Source organism: Thermobia domestica, chromosome 1 (genome assembly GCF_964235325.1).
Source record: "Thermobia domestica chromosome 1, izTheDome1.hap1.1, whole genome shotgun sequence".
NCBI classification, from domain to species: domain Eukaryota; kingdom Metazoa; phylum Arthropoda; class Insecta; order Zygentoma; family Lepismatidae; genus Thermobia; species Thermobia domestica.
The window spans coordinates 186349427-186367205 of NC_137454.1; the positions used below are offsets into that span (position 1 = coordinate 186349427).

The 17779-nt window shown below is 35.9% G+C and overlaps 1 protein-coding gene across 2 annotated transcripts in view; it reads left to right on the plus strand.

Annotated features, from left to right (window-relative positions):
• Positions 1 to 17779, plus strand: part of LOC145691901 (N-acetylglucosamine-6-sulfatase-like) — a 265742-nt gene that overhangs the window by 111210 nt on the left and 136753 nt on the right. The window contains exon 2 of one of the 2 annotated variants that reach the window (XM_081767209.1): positions 11017 to 11089. The exons of the other annotated variant lie outside the window; for it this stretch is intronic. The gene's annotated coding sequence lies outside the window, so the exon portion shown is untranslated. The remainder of the gene's footprint in view (positions 1 to 11016; positions 11090 to 17779) is intronic. 2 annotated transcript variants of the gene reach the window in all.

Consider the following 17779-nt stretch of genomic DNA (forward strand, 5'->3'; position numbering starts at 1 on the left):
AGTAGTGATACTACTATTATGTTGATTAAAAAATATGAGGAACATCCTTGTTTGTACAAAGTTAAAAGCGTGCAGTTTGACTATACGGATCCATACAGAAATTCATTAAAAAAAACTTTTTCGTTTCATTTATTGTACCTTCAGCAATCATTTCTGAGGTGTGCTCTTGCATTCTCCGGTGCAGGTTCACTTTAATAGGTGGCAACGTGTAGTTTTACTATACGGATCCATAGTATAAGTAGTAGTAGTAGGAGGAGGAGGAGGAAGAGTAATAGAAGTAGTAGTAGTAAGAGTAATAGTAGTAGTAGTAGGAGGAGGAGGAGGAGTAAGAGTAGAAGTAGGAGTACTTAGTAATAGTAACAGTAGCAGTAGGTGAAGTAATAGTAAGAGTAGTACCGGCGTTTTCACGAAAAGAATTTCATAACACTAGGTATTTAACCTGACCAAAGAAAGCATTTAACCTGATGGATATTTAAGAACGCGCCCCTAGAGTCAGCGGTTCATGAAAACGTGGCTTTCACGGCAGAGTCGCGCGGTCCGTACTTACCATGATTTTTTGGCGGAAATATTGCAACGATTGCTAAATACTGCTTGTAATTTTTTAAGTAAAACGAAAATTTTGTAAATAATAATAACCTCTTTTAATAAAAGATAAATAAATTTAAAATAATTCAAAAATCCTCTAGTAGAGGGCAGTAGCTGACTGGCGAGAAACAGCCAATAGCGATATAGATGCGAGCCATGCAACTCTATATTGAAGGGCATGTATGTATGAACTGGAAATGCCTTAACTGGTAGAGTTTGTTGGAACAGACATTTCAAATTGGGTCGTTGACGACAAGCCTGGACACATTACTCAAGTGTCCAGGTTTGTCGCGGTCGATCCCGACAAGCCTGGACACATCTCATTTTGGGTCGTTGACGTCAAGGTTGGACGACGCCAAGCCTGGACACATTCCTGGGGTGTCCAAGCTTGTCGTGGTCGAGCTCCACAAACCTGGAGACATCTAATTTTGGGTCGCTGACGACAAGGTTGGCCAACGACAAGCCTGGACACATTCCTGAAGGTGTCCAAGCTTGTCGGGATCGACCCCGAGATGCTTTGACATATCTCATTTTGGGTCGCTGACGACAAGGTTGGCCAACGACAAGCTTGGACACAAAAAATGTCCAGGCTTGTCGTCGTCCAGCCTTGTCGTCGTCCAACCTTGGCGCGGTCCCCAGAGGATACATATCATTTTCGTCTATTTGCGGTTGTACAGATTGGTCCTTTCAAAGCAATAAACCTGTATATAGTCTGGTAGTGAAAATGTTGTGTCTACGAACTCTTGGTAAATTTCTCCTCTCCAGATTTCCTAGACTAAGAATAAGCATTTTTTTTTCTCTTTCTCCCTGTAGTATACGGAATTTACTTAATTATTTTTTTTAATCTATCTAGGACATGCTCCCTCAGACGTTTCTTGTCCAGGAAATCCCGGTGAGTAGATTTGCTCATGCAAGCAGTCAGAAGTTGTTATAAGCGAAACTACAAGGTAACGTTTGTTTCCACTTCGATATTTCATACGTTATATCGAGTTGTTTGAGCAAAGAGGACTGCCTCTGTAAAACAAATCACCAATCCAGAGTTCATTCAACCCTCTTGAGAAGATATGTGTTTTTTCGTAGAAGACAGAAATGTTTAATATGTCGGAAAACATTAAGAGGTTCCTGAACGAAATTTTACAAGTAGCATTATTTAACGTATTGTGCCAATGAGTATGAAAAAGTTTGAAGGAGATGAGACAGCCCAGACTGCTGCAGAAATTACAAAGATGTTAACTAACATAACTAACAACTACTATTATAAATCCTAGGTGTTTTTCTAAAATTCTCTCTAAAATCATCCCAGTACGTTACACTTTTTAAACAAATTTCCTTTTACGTAGAGAATTGTGTTTTTCAAAAAGTAGTCCGTAAACCACCGATGACCCACAGCCTGTTTCCAGGTAGACAATACGGTACATGATAATTTTCTTGAGTGAATATTTTATTTAAAACAGAAAATAATAAAAACAATGGTAATATTACGTATTTTAAATTTCATTACTTTAGGTTGTAAAACAATTTGTGAGAAATTATTTTCAACAAACGTAAAAAATTCGTTCCTGAATTCTTAATATATATATATATATATATCTATATATATATATATATATATATATATGTGTGTGTGTGTGTGTGTGTGTGTGTGTGTGTATGTATGTATGTATGTCTTGTTTGCGATTTTTTTCAATTTTTAGCCCTCCATTCGATAGAACGTCAAAAACTACCTGAGAAAATGGAATTTTTTGCGGCACTCTTATCGTTCCCGAGATATTGGCCAAGATAGTTCCGGTTTCTTGAAATTTAAGGAGCCAAATCTCGGGAACTGTAAGTCATAGAGAGATCATATTGATGTTGATCAATACCTAAGAGGAAGATGAACACTTTGGTACCAAATAGTAACCGGTGGCCACTGGCAAACTGGCGACTGTTTCCTTGATATTTCCAACATCCAAGATGAAATTTTCTCAACTTGTCTTTGGCCCTTGTACTGTGCACAGACCAATCAACTTTCTTTTCAGGATGGTAACAACTATTTCGTTTCTTTTCAGGAACTTTTTGGTTACCACGCATGTCCAACCTTTAACCTTAAGAGTCTGGTGCAACTTTTGCGCCCGTTAGGTTTACCACCGGTCACCTACATTTGTTTCGAGGGCAGACCTTTCCGAGCTTTTTATAAACTGCTATTTTGGGCTCTATCGGCACCTTGCGCCCAAGGGATCACTCTTCGATATCGTGCATATGGTGGCAGTACGCAATCGCCTAGGTACGATTGGACATTCTCCCTGCTCTTGGATCCTCAAGGTCGTAATATCTAGTCGTGAGTCTGCAACATCTTAGAACACAGAACTTCGAGTGTGACCCCTGACAAATCCTTGCCGTCACTCTGCCGGACTACCTAGCGAAGTTATCTTATCTGAAAATTAAAAAAAAGAACTGTATTCCTAATTTAAACCGTTTATTTTTCCGCTACATTTTTGTATTTCAAGAACAAAGTTCTGAACATTTATTTCGTTTTCTGGGTATGGCATACATTTTATCTATGCAATTCTGCTTGCGATGTTAATGCTTTCTCAGAGTAGAATTGAGCTTCCTACCTTCAACTTTTATTGGACAAAATTTTAGCCTCCCGCGAGCAGTGGCTAGACTAACCAGCCCTCAGTGTTAACCTACCTGAGGGATCGCTTTGGAAACTTTATGAATTGCATAGTCAAGGAAAAGGTTGAGTTATCCTACAGGTACGGTTCGTCTAGAGTCAACTATGCATATGGCCCCAGCTTTTGCGATATTGTACGTAAAGCAACCTGAGTAGTAAAAGCGGCCGGTTCATGTTCCGACTACATCACCTCCACTATGAGCCGAAACTAAGAAAGTATCTAGTATTCACCTTCACACAGCCCGTTGGCCCATTAGACCTGTCCCGTATGGGCCATCTCTTTACTTGTTACCAGTACATGTCAAGTTGAAACACATTAAATGGTCAACCAGTTTATACATCACTGATAGAGCTTCCAGACATTTTCTTATGATAAGGCAGAATAGTTGAAGTAGGTGTGCCGTCCTGGGACATTTCTTTCTGGGAAGAAGAATATAAAATTGTAAACTCTAGCAGTAACTTGGATGGATATAAATTATATGCGTATGTTGATTTGTTGTTTTAGAGTTTAGCGTCCCATTTAGCACCCAGGCTACACGAGATTTGGTCTAGTTTAGAGTGGAGTCCGAACCACCATAATTCGTTTAAAGTTTTCAAGATTCTCCTACAGGGAATTGAGGCCGGGACTCAATGCACCAAAGACAAGCGCGTAGCCACTAGACCAGAAGGAACTATTAATTATAATAACAAGATAAAGAAGAAAAAGAAGAATAGTAGTTGTCAGAAGTGTGTAGTTTTCTTGTATTCCTTAGCTTTTACGATATAAGTGTGCCCGCTACATAATAATAAGACCTAAGGTGTATCCTTTTGTTCATAAGAGAAAATACAAAAAATTGTGTATGTATTGAATAAGTAAAAATATTAAACTAAAGTGCATCTCGATCCTTTGAAAGCTTCTTTTTCATTATTATCTTATATAAGAAAGAAAACGTAATTGCATTGATTACATTTTCCATTTATAAGTTTCATATGATGTAATTTCAGCCAAGAAATGAAGTTTAAAATGTAATTCCATTAAGCAAATATAATCGTAAAGCTTGACATTATATAAAGTAAAATTGTTACGTCCTTCCTTATGTTATGCAGTCACGCTTTGTGATTTAGTGTGGTTCTCGTTCGATAGTGAACAACTTCTTGGCACATGATCTTATTATCTTTCACATATTTTCGTCGCCCTCGAGTAAAGCACCGGTGAAACAACGCTTAGCAGTTCAAACACACGAAACTACTCAAACATCTCAAATCTTTGGTTCCTATCGTCAACAGTTTCACGAGGGGTCGTATCTCAAAATCTCACGTTTTCAGGCATAAAGAAAGAAATATAATTCCACAGAGGAGGAAAAAATTAAGTATGTAATAATTGACCAATAATTCCACATTATTATCTGGAATAGGTGACGAGCTATTACATATTCAACTGCTTTCTTGTCTACGTAATTATTATTTCTTTCTTTATGTCTGAAAAAGCGAGATTTTGAGATATGACCTTTCGTCAAATTGTTGACGCAATGTAAGTGGACTTTGAGGATCACTTTTGGTCCACAGGTCGCAATTTGAGAAACGCTAGTGTATACCATTCCGATATTAAAAACAATTACGCAAGTACAGGAAATTTTTAAAAATTGATTACATTCGTATACATATTTTTTCTGGAAAAATTTTCATTTTCCTCCTTTATTAAAAGAAAATCGTTTAAAGTTCCTACGATGAAATTATAACATATAAAAGAACTTTTATTTAATAACTGAGAGCCAAAAGTTAATAGAGACTTTCTTCTATTGCGTATGACTAATTTTAAAAAAAAAATTAAAATATAGCTAAGTGTGCTTTTTTTGTCAAAGAAAAGATAGATGTATGATTATGAATCCAGATTTACACTGTTAATTTACCTTTCCACTGATATCAAGCATCATTTGTAGGGATTCCTAACTCCCGTTTAGAGAAGAGAAAAGGTGATTTTTATTATTCTTGAAAACAGTTAAATTTGTTAAAATACATTTAGTTGGTTGAAATTTTACTAAATTAGGCCTCCTATAGTGTACTATTAAAAAAAGAGTTTGACTTTCCAAAGCTTCTTTCTATAATGAAAATAAAGTAGATACTTGGATTGCTGCTTTTAGTATTCAGTATCGTAGACCATTTTAGTTCATTCCACTGCACACATTTATTATTATTAATATTTTAAACTCAAAACACATTCGGTCAAGTTTAGTTAAAGATGGAAATCAGCCTAGAACTCTATCTACGTATAATGATCGTTCTTTTAACGATTCAGTTCAACGAAACTACAGAACCAGACAATATGCAGATCAGCAGTGTGTTAAGAATGGCAATTTTTTTAAAAACCTTTTTGTTTGAGTTTCTTAGTATCTATCGTGCTTTTTAAAGATACGTATAAGCCACCTACAAGTGTATAGTCCAGCTACAATAATTCAATATTCATTGAAAACTAGAAATACAAGATTGTATTGTTGGAAAGAAATACAACATATAAATACACACAAAGAGATAGGGAGAGAAAACTTACAGGTCCTCCAAACAGAACATTAACACCGGTAAGATTCTTTCTTCTCTCCCAAATCACATTCCTGTCAAGTTTCCATCCGTTCTCAGGTTCCCTTCTTCCTACGACATTCATTTGAGCATGGCCATGTTCTTCTAATTGGTATATTTCTCGTAGATGAACGACAGTATTACCATCCTCTACTACATATACTTCAGAGTTCACTGGAAGGTAAGTATCCTGAAGAAATTTCGTCAAGTTCGATCTCCCAAAATTGTCTATAATTATCTTGTTTTTCTTTGTTGTGCTCAGAACAAGCTAAGACAAAATGTATGTCAATCATGATTTAGTTTGCTAAATGGGTATATTATATGTACAGTAAAATTTCATTAATCCAAACTAACCCACCCAACCAGGTACATTCTAGGAACGTGCCATTTAAGTTCCATATGTACCGTTTACGTACCTGGTACTTGAAAAATGTACATTTCATATGCATAGCACGTGTCGCTAGGTACGTGCCTTTCGAGGAATTTCTGACACTTGAAAGGTACTTTTACATGCTTCACTGGAATGTGAGGAATGTGAATGGCACATACCCCATGTACCATGGCATGGTTGTGCGTAAGTTGCTTCGTATTGCGACTAGGGTTGCCAATTTAGCCACTTTGTGACGAGATCTGGCCATTTTGAGAACGTCGTTAGTCACATAATTTCCAAAGAGCCAATAGTGGCTTTTTAGCCATATGCTTTTCACTTCTATAGCCACTTTCTGAGTTTAGCCACATTGTAATATATTGTGTGTGTCATTTTGCAATTTTCTGACGTTTGATGCAATCTCTAGGTTGTAACATTCTAAACACCACTGGCAGAATTGTCCTCATAAAATTAGCATTGATGGTTATATTGTGACCTTACACAGCAGAGAATTAGTTCAAAACCTGTACGTTAAAACTAGACGTTAAATAAAATTTTCGGGAAGACGTAAGTTTAAGTATAAACTAACTCCTTAAAGAAATTCAGCCTGATAATATAGACATCCTTCAGGAAATGGTTATCCTTCCTTTTCCATTATTATTTGGCTATGAAACAAATGCCGGAGACATATACAACCGCTATATACAACAGTGTGGTGTTGGAATGTGTAATGATTAGGATGTGATGTTTTATTTTATTTTTTTGAAAGTTCAACACTTCCAATGTACCCGTAAAAATGTACTAAAGAAATAGTGCCCATGTTTTTTAAATATTCAATTAGAACTGGACAATCTACATGAAATTTGCAATCGATCAGTGAAAACGTCATCTTTCTAGAGCCTGTAGTTTCTGAGATCTCATTGTCGAGAAACATATATGTGTATTTTAAAAGAGCTCCAAAGATGGCAGCACAATTCATTTGCATGTATTTCGGAGAAGGCTTACTAAAGGCAAAGGCCTTTGAACAATAATTTAAAAGGATAAACTTTGTAAAAATATTTATTTCAGTAATTTATTTAAACTACACTCTTTTAAAAATATTTTTCTTTGTTATAAACGTGAAATCACAAATAACCGTAAATCAAAGGTTTGAATGCTAAGATTATAGGTTAGAGCTCGGTCGCTCGTAAATGTTACTGTAGTATTTTAATAGATAGTTAAATTGCCACACAGATGCCGGAGGAGGGCATATATTTTCAGAGTTAGTTGCTTGGCTTTTTTTAAAAGTACAAGCTTCTAAATTCCAACGTAAAAGTGAAGCGTTAAGGTTTTAGTATTTAAGTACTCGCACTCCCAGTTGCATAGCACTGCCCTAAGGAACATTACTGACATGCCTAGTACATTCCTGGCACATGCCAATGCCAAGTAAATGTGTCAAGTACATACACGGTGCGTGATATACACATAATAGATACATTCCTCGGTATGTGTCATGCACGTACTTTTGGGCGGAAGTAACCTTATTCCTTACATGTGTATTTCACATGATTGCTCTATTCACGTACCTATCATGTACATTCCAATGTACCTCGAGGAACATTCTTTACACATGATCAGTATGTACTTGTGTTGGGTGGGAATCGGAGGGATAAGCTGATCGGATTAATGAAAGTCTGAATTAACTTAAATAACCCTAAAGAAGGGTAGAAAGTGCCTTAAAACTATTTATAATAAAACACTTCTAATATGATTCATTTAAAGGGCGTGAGCCTAAATACATATAAGATGCGTTGCAAAATGATACGACCACCAGAGTTATTCAACATAACTCGAGACCCGAAAGAAAATGGCAGCGAAACAACGTGTAATAGCGGGTTAGTATGCACTAGAAAAAGGCATTGAGAACTCAGGTGTTTGTTCTGATAACGAGCAGCCAGGAAAGAAACAACCAAAAAGTGGATATCAACTGTTGCAAAATGATAACATCACTGTGTGATGGGGGGTGTCACTGTAGATTGGTGAAGGTTGTTGGCGTTTCCAAGCAGGTAGATTTCATGTGATTTGAAGAAGACACAGTATCGTGTTTAAAACGCGCTCGTAGTGTATATGATGGGGAAGTAGGAAAATGGGTCGAAGGAGCGCTCTCTCTCTGAGTATGAAAAATGCCAAATTACCGCTTATAAAGTTGAAGAAATATCTTCCAGAACTATAGGTAGGAAAATGCGCGCACCGCGTATGTGGTGAATAATTATTTGAAACTTGGAGCAAAGTATGGTGTAAAGAATTCGGCCGAAAGACCACGGAAACTAACACCGAGACAAGTAAGAAATGTAGTGCGTAAGCTTAGCGGTGGTAATACAAGTCTAGGCACGTGTTCGGTGAACCTATCATAAACATCCATAAATCAACCTTGTGCTGCGCTGTGTAACAGTGCAAAATGTTGCAATACAAGAAAAAGAAAGTTCAACCTCGACTTACCGCCGATAACAAGCGCAAGAAACTACGATGGGCGAAAGAGCATGTGCACTGAAAGAAGAACGGAAGCGAGACGCCAACAAGGTGGCAAGTTGATAATGGTCTGGGGTGGGTTTGGTACTTATGGTAAAACCAATCTCACTTCCCTTTCTCGCCGTATGAAAGCCACTGATTATCAAAATTTGCTCAAAGATAATCTGCTTCCCTTCGCTAGTGTGATCGGTGGACCTTTGTAGGTCTTTCAACAGGATAATGCCCCTATATATGTGGTCAATTTCACAAAAGAATGATTTGACTACAAAAACATGCGCGTAATGGATTGGCCTGCAATCTCCTTGGACCTAAAACCAATGAAAGATGTTTAGGCTGTGTTGTGTCGGCAAGTGTATGCTGGAGGTCGACAATACGATACTATCGAGTCTTTGAAAGATGCTAATATTGTTGTATGGGATGCACTTGACATTTCCATGTTACAGAACCTAGTGAATACCATATTTGACCGCGCATTTCAACTACCAGTGAACAATGGTTCATACATAGGGTATTAAGTGCAGTGGTCGTATCATTTTGCAACAGTACATTTCATTTCTGTACATTCATTGTTTCTTGTATTTCTACACACTGTACCACACAATATATGTACTATTTGCTTGAGTTTCTGTAATTTATTGCCAGTGTTACACTAACTATCCAATCTGGTTCAGTTTCCTCCTTTTATATACACTTTTCGTACTTTAATACACTGGTCGTATCATTTTGCAACGCACCTTATTACAACTACAGTACTATAGTCTGCTAACTGTATTATATACAGGTAATGTGTGTAATATGTTCGTCAGCAATGGGCAAATACAGTACGGTATTCTTAAAATTACGGAGATATGTGATGAATGCGGTTGTTGACTTCTAGTCACATTTAAAACCTTGCATTGTGCCTTTTTTGTTCGTCCGAATAAAGGAAGTCCGTCTTATCGGAGTCCAGATTGATGAAATTCTACTGTACTTTGGCACCATATAATTTATACGTATAACTGAGAATTTGCGTCATACAAACTAGTAGTATGAAAACTTATTTCAACATTCTTTCAAATGCTATTCGTATATATTTGTTTGGATTAAATTTTAGCGTCCCTTTCAACACCAAGGCAATACGTAACTTGAACCTACAACTTAAGTGGGATCTCAACCAAATGAGCTCCGACCGAGAATCCAACTCAGCATTACTACTTTCTTTTATATTTTCATTATGCATGAACGTATTGTTTTCAATTGACATATTTCAGCAAATCGTAATTTCAAAATTCCACTGACGACTTTTACCCGAAATGAATTACATGAAACTAGTTTTACATTATTTGTTCTGGATTTTCTGTGTAGCCACTAGTTGCAGATGTAGATGACCTACCCCTTCTGATGTTGTGATGCACATGTCTTGAATTTTTTTGCTATCTTTATGCCAAAATATTTTAATATGGAAGATTGTGCAATTAAGTAATAAAGTAGTGAATACAGTTATAGATACTGCACACATGTAAAGCCGGGGAACCATACAGAACACTTTGTCTAAGACGGGGTTTCTCAACCTCGAGATGGGAAACCCTAGGAAGTCGCGAGAGGAATACATTGCGTCGCGATGGGAAGTACAAAACATAAAAAACAAATTAGAATTTAGTAGAAGAGCAAATCTTAACGATTATTTTGGATTTCTTATTTTAATAGGACATATTTTTATGTCCACACTTATTGTCAAATTGATCAAAGAATATTAAACAAAATTTTACACAAAAGCAGCAATAATCAGAAAGCTTACTACAAACGGGAAATTAGAAAAGGAATCGTGATGTGAAATAGATAAAAAGAAAAGTGTTCTAAAATAAGATGTATAACTTGTTTAGCTAAACTATTCACTTTGGTGGATACAGTGAGTAGGCCTAAATACCTATATTAACTTCTAGGATTTCTTATCCATTGATTTTATGAAATTTCCAATTCCTTTACAAAACTCCCTTTCGAAGATACATTGTAACTGTGTGAAGGAAACTATTGAAAAATAAATATTTATTGTTTTCTCATAATATTATGGTACAATATTATATTTCAAGGATTTTCGCTATTTTTTAATATCCTAATCTTATTTACTTATATTTGTGACTAGTTTTACTTCTATTTTCCATATTCATGTGCTAAGTGCCAGATATATATATATATATATATATATATATATATATATATATATATATATATATATATATATATATACAATTCACCCTCTTTACTACAGAATAAGGAATAGCTGTTCTACACAATATTTGTTATTATTATTATTATTATTATTATAGTTTGTATTAATAGTTTGTTAAACATGTTTTCATACCTTCTTCAGGATACCCTTCGGTAGCTTTGATGATGGATTGATAATAAAGCATGTTCCATGTGTCTGTTCTTCAATGTACAAGGTAAGTTCATCATCCTTCACTATGTCTAGGCGAATATTCTTCTTCTGAAATTCTGCTTTTATTTTTGTTAATTGAGAAAGGTCCACCCATTCTTTAAAAAAAAATAATATTATTAGTAAAGACCACGTGCAATAAAGATTGAACAAAGGATATTTTATGTTCAGTTTAGTGTCCTGTTCACTATGGGGATTTCAATATATCGTGTTTACTCACGTAATAGTCGCCCTCGCATAATATTCGCACCTTAAGTTTGAAGTAAAAACATGCATCAAAAAATTTTCTCGCATAAAAGTCGTAATAGTCTACGGGATTTTTGTTTCCCGATTATGTAAATATATCGTTCTTTTCTGCCAATGCCAAGAAGACTTTTTTTGCCTCCCATGAATCAATAAATTACGAGTTTAATTTTTACAAGTTTTAATATTTTACCGTATGTAGGTTACATGTTATTTTTTTATGTTGATACAATACTCTATGTAACAAAATTCGAAATTGCTTTGATCGTAACGATAATTGAATGGTAACTTTCATCGCGTAATAGTCGCAGTTGGATTTTCACATTTAAAACATGACAAAAAGTGCGACTATTACACGAGTAAACACAGTATTCCCCACCATTGTTTACTAGGATCATTGAAATGGTACTTGTAATATTGTAATTTCAGAATGTGTGTTACTCCAAACGATTACTCTTGAACGAAAGCGACTTTTTTTTGCAATACATAAATAGAGCGATTGTTAGGCCCGAGTCAATTAATGGAGTGAATCCGTTCACATCTTCACGAGTAACTGTGACCTTAACAGTAATTATCCATATCCCATTTTCAATTATTCAAACAAAAGTAGTCAAAGATTACACATCGCGCCGTTAGATGGCAGCATAATCCTTCAGCAGTTGACATCAGTACGTGACACTATTTATTGTCAACCAGTTTTATTATTATTATTATTAGTAGTAGTAGTAGTAGTATTGTTATTATTATTATCATTAATGATAACTAGCTGAACCTGTGCTCTCTACCTAGGAACACAACAGATCATTCACATCTGAGCATGAATCTCCTTGTCATTCCTTACAACATCTGTACATGCCCCTTTACACACAAAAGTGAAGGACGTCTCTATAAAAATCGCCAAGGGGAGATTGTTCGGTTATTTTTTCAATATCTCACACCGTTTGAAAGATTTGATCCTACTCCCGGTTGGAGTTTCTAATTTATGTATGATCAGTGTTTTCTTTGTTCTTGCATGCAGTATGTAGTAAGCAAATACATTACATACACAATTACAATGTCAGTGATGTGGTGTTCATCGGGCAAAACGCTCCAAACAATAAAGATTCATCTTAGACTGAAGAAATGTTATCCTTCGTTCTCATTATCATTTGGCCATGAAAAAAAGCCGAAGAGATATACTAACCCCGTATACAAATGTGTGGTGTTGAAATATACAGGGTGTTTCAAAACAACACCGACAACGTTAGGGAGGTAGGTGATTCCTGACACCAAGATAAGACAAAAAGTATAAACCAACTTCGGTGCACAAATACTTCCTTTAAGAGTTATAGGCTGTCGAAAACACGGAAAAGTGAACTTTAAAGGTCCATAGCTTCAAAACTATGGGATCTACCGTAGTCTTGTCAAGACTTCATTTAGGAACTAATATGTGGGCAATCCAAAAATATATGCTTCAGAATCCTAAGGTACTCACGCAATATTTTTTTTAGAGGCAGTTTGACTACGGGCATATAATTTGAAATACTCACCATCTACCTCTATAAAAATTGTTGCGGAACTTCCGCGGGATTCTGAAACATGGATATTTGGATAGGGCATATACTAGTTCCTAAGTGAGGTCTTGACCCGATCTATGGACCTTTAAAGATCATTTTTTCAGGTTTTTGGCAGCCTGTAACTCCGAAAGGAAGCATTTGTGCATCCAGGTTGGTCTATACTTTTTGTCTTATCTTGGTGTCAGCAATCACCTCCCAAACGTTGTCGGTGTTGTTTTGAAACACCCTGTATAACTCGTAGGATATGATGCTTGACTTTTTAAAATGTCAATACTTCCAATGTATCCCTAAAAATGTAATAAAGAAACAACGGACATTTTTAAAAATATTCAATTAGAACTGAACAATCTACACAAAATTTGCAATCGATCGGTGAAAATGCCATCTTTCTATACCTTGTTGTTTCCGAGATATCATTGTCAAAAGAATCGGCCAGAACATATAAACATCCACAAACATATATACTTTTCTTGACCACAACCATATAAACCTAGCATTTTAATATAGATAATAACAAACAATATGACAGTTTTAGAAAATGTTGCAGTTGCAACTTACATAATGTCATTACATGAACTAGTAGATATTTTCAAATCCTATCATTTAGTAAAGAAATTTGAAGGGACAACAATTATGATGTTATTAACTTCGCCCTCAGATTTCTGAGCTATAGAAATGATTTTTAATAGTTACTAATTCACTCAGTATCATATTGTAGATACTGTATGGTTTATATCTTAAGTTTTTTGGTATTCTTCATTGCCTTCAAATTACTCACTAAATTTTAAAACAGTGGTGGGTAGCATAGTGAAAACCCTTATTCGAAAAGACGTCCCATCCAATCAACCAATCCTGCACTCATCTGTTTTCTCAGGTCAGTGACATCTTAAAATAAATCACTTGTTTTTAATTTCTGCGAAGTCACAAGTCACTCTGCATCTTTACAGCATTGGCGATTGAACAGACTGTAGCTATCGTAACGTTATCTTAGATAGAGCTGTATTTCGTAGTAGTAAAATAGCAAGAGTCTGGAAAGTTTTGAATTTGTGTCAGGCTCTGTTCTCAACATTGTTCAATTTCTCATGTAATTCAACGTTCGATTTTTAGTGTTGGAGAATCATGCTACTTATTATCAACAATTAAACTACGCTTCTGCATTTGTACTCAAATGAACAATATACTGTACAGCGTGATCCGAAAGTGGGCGTACCCCTAAGTGGTGTTTTCTGACGGATTTAGGTTTTACCCACATTTGTTTGGTAACACTGCTTGGCATTTTCTAATAACATTGATTGACATTGTCTGGCAACATTGCTATCCATGTTCGTTTTTTGCTTGGTCACAGTTATTTGCCATTCAATTACCTGAATCAGACGTTTCCTGGCCGCTGAATTGGAAGAGGTTGTGCATCTTTACCAGCTCCCTTTGCCTGGCCTCCAAAGGTCCCTATCTGACGATACCAGACAATGCTCTCTGGAGTTTCATAAAGCAACAAGTAAGAAACGCTCGGTATCATACAACACAGGAATTACGATCAGCTGTGGAACACGCCTTCACCCTCGTTACTTCGGAGTATCTCCGCAAAACATCTATGAGAACTTTGCGCAGAATTCAGCTGTTACGACATGGATGGTGATCGTACATATGTTTGTGACTCATAACTAACTATACTGTTGAAACTAAAGGGGGATACGCCCACTTCTGGACAACCCTGTATTTATAGTTGAGTACTTTTTTTGCATTATTTGCTGTGTTTACGAGTATTACATCGTATTAAGCTATTTTAACTAAGTTCTACAAACCCTGAAGAAGCTGCTGACAGGAATAGCAAGATGATTGTCGGTTAAAATAGTAGAACGCGACTTAATACCCCAAATTCAGTGAAAAACGTATAATACTTGTCGTGAAAATTTGAAACACCAAATATAATATTTTCTGTTATTGAATTATACTACCGAGATGTCATAAATGCATATGTACGAGGGACGACTGAAAATTTTCGAGCCTGAAACAAACAAGTACGCTAGAATGTACTAATATGTATTAATTTCATGATTCTAAGAAAATTACTTTGACAGGTTCTTGAAATGAATCAGTGGTCAAAAGTTGGAAAAATGGAAAAATCGAGTTAGAAGATTATCTAAAGTACCTGCAGTTGAAAAGAATGTCAGCAACCGATATCCACCATAGTGTAGCTAATACTTTGAGTAAATCTGCCTCTTCATATGCCACTATCAAAAGATGGGTGCAAGAATTCAAGCGCTGGTAAGAAAAGTGTTGAACCGAGGTCAGGGAGACCATCATTTGCTACCACCAGGGCAAATATTACTCTCGTACTTGATATGATCATGTAAGATCCGAGATTGCATATTCGTCACCGGGCTTTGCATATCACAAGAGCCACCAGATCGCACTATGAAAAATGAACTTGGTTCACCAAATGTTTCTGCTCGATGTGTCCCATGTTTTGTGACTTTTCAACAAAAACACACTCAATATTTCACGTCGTTCATCAATTTGAAATAGTTTGAACGTAATTTGGACAATTTTCGGTCATGATTCACCACTGTGAAATTCAAACAGTGAAAGAATATTTCATCCTCCACCCCCAAAGAAGTAAAGTTCACTCATTCCGCTGGCAAGCTGATGGCATCATTTTTTTGGAGAGGAGGATAATTCCCAAGATGAGTATTTTTACTCGTTCCTCATCCATCCAAAGTTATTCACTAGATTTGCTTCCCTCAGACTTTCATTTGTTCCCAAATCTAAAAAAAAAAAAAAAAAAATCTAGCTGGACGATGTTGTCCTTACAGCCATGGAGGGAAGAGCTCTTGTAATCACAACCTAAAGACTTTTTTTTCTACTGAGATAAGTTCACTTCAGCACCCCTGGAGCAAATGTGTTGATGTAGAAGGAGATTATGTTTTAAAAAAGGAGATTATGTTTTATGTTTTAAATGGAGGCATTATCTAGCCTGTATCTCGTACAGTTTCCTAAAGATTCAAAACGTTTTAGTCGCTCCTCATACATACAGGGTTTTCATAAAGTCTGGACGGATTTAATTTGCTTATAATTTTCATACAAATGCTCATAATGAAATCAAATAAAGTGCAAACGGTAGCGGGAGAATTAAATTTTTAGTTGGCAACACTATTACCGTATCAAAGATGGTGTCGGTGAAAGAGAAAGCGCAATGTGTTCTGTGGTACGCAGAGCTAAAATCACCAATTCTGGTGTGTCGAAAGTTCACCAAAGAGTTCAAAAAGCCGGCACCGACTGAAAGTGCAATCCGAAAGTGGCATGCTAAGTTCTTGGAGACAGGAAGCGTCCTGGACCGTCCTCGAAGTGGGAGGCCGCCAACATCGCCTGCAACAGTGAGCAGGGTAAGGGAAAGCATCATCAACAGCCCACAGAAGTCGATTCCTAGTGGCGCCCAGTTGGAGGTGTGGCGGTGAATGAACTGAGCTGGTGCAGATTACAGGTAAAAATTTAATCCTTCCGCTACCGTTTGCACTTTATTTGATTTCAATAGGAGCATTTTTATGTAAATTATAAGCGAATTAAATCCGTCCATAGTTTATAAAACCCTGTATATTCACTGTTGAAAATAATACATTACAATGCAAGATAAAAAAAATAATGGTCACTATTGCTGGAAGAGATATTACAAATATAACTTATTTACATCCATTTTTATCTACAGTATTTGTATGTAATTCATTCATTAGTGAATTTCTCATTCAAGATATTTTAATATAATAAAATTACATTTTCTTATTCTGACATGGCTCTGTCCGGTAAGTAACGGTCCAGTCATAGGATATTAATGGATGCTGGTTTATTGTTGTGACAAGACAGTATCGACACATTTTCCTTTGATTATAATTAGCGTTATGTTTGTTTAATATTATGCATTAACATGCTTTCCACATTCATTTTTTTCTAAACTAATAGACCTTTCCAATTTTTCCTTTCAAACTAACAACTTTTTTGTCTCATTCTCAGATACACTTGCACACGTCAGTTAATGTTCGTCCGATATAAAGGAATCTGACATTTTGTAGTTTGAAGTAGCCATATCTTTGATAAATTTATAGGTCTCCTGAATAAAATTAGCACCATAGCTCTACAATATAAAATTAAGGTAATTATTCTTCTACATTGTGCCAAATTATTTTAGAATTTATAAATATTGAAGAAGTTAGACATTAATCGTATCCCTGTGAGTAATCTTCTTGTAGTCTTACTAAGTAATACGTCGTAATTATAGAAAGTCCAGTATGGTTAAGTTTCTGTTCCTACTATGAACAAGATTATTTTACAAATACAAGGACAAAGTACATCTCCTATAACTGAATACCTTTGTTCACATTAGCAAAAATAAGATCAAACCAACCAATCCGGATGTAAATGGTAAATAAAATTAGTCCTTGCTTCTGCTCTCTGGTAGAGATAAATGACTATTTCAAGATCACCGAGGCATACAAATAAATAAATAATGTGCCTACGGTCTGAAAACTGTTATGTGAATGATATACAGTTTGTGATTATATTTTTCGTTGTAGTTCTGCTTTGTGTTGCACATAAACCCAATACTTACTGGTATAAAGACTCGTATACTTATTTATCAACGAAACAGAGATATGGCTATCTTCAGTGGTGCGATTCAGCCGGATTAAACATATGATAGGATTAAACATATAATCTCTCAAACCGAGTATAACAGTTTAGGCCTATTTCTTAATCTCAAATGCTCAGATATCAAGAATGAGAACTAGGATCAAGTGAGTGTAGTGGTAAGGGTTATTTATATTTGAAACTCATGCATACCATTATCAACAATTGTCGATCCATTGCTGGACTGAAGTTAAAGAATTAGAATAATACCACTGGCTATC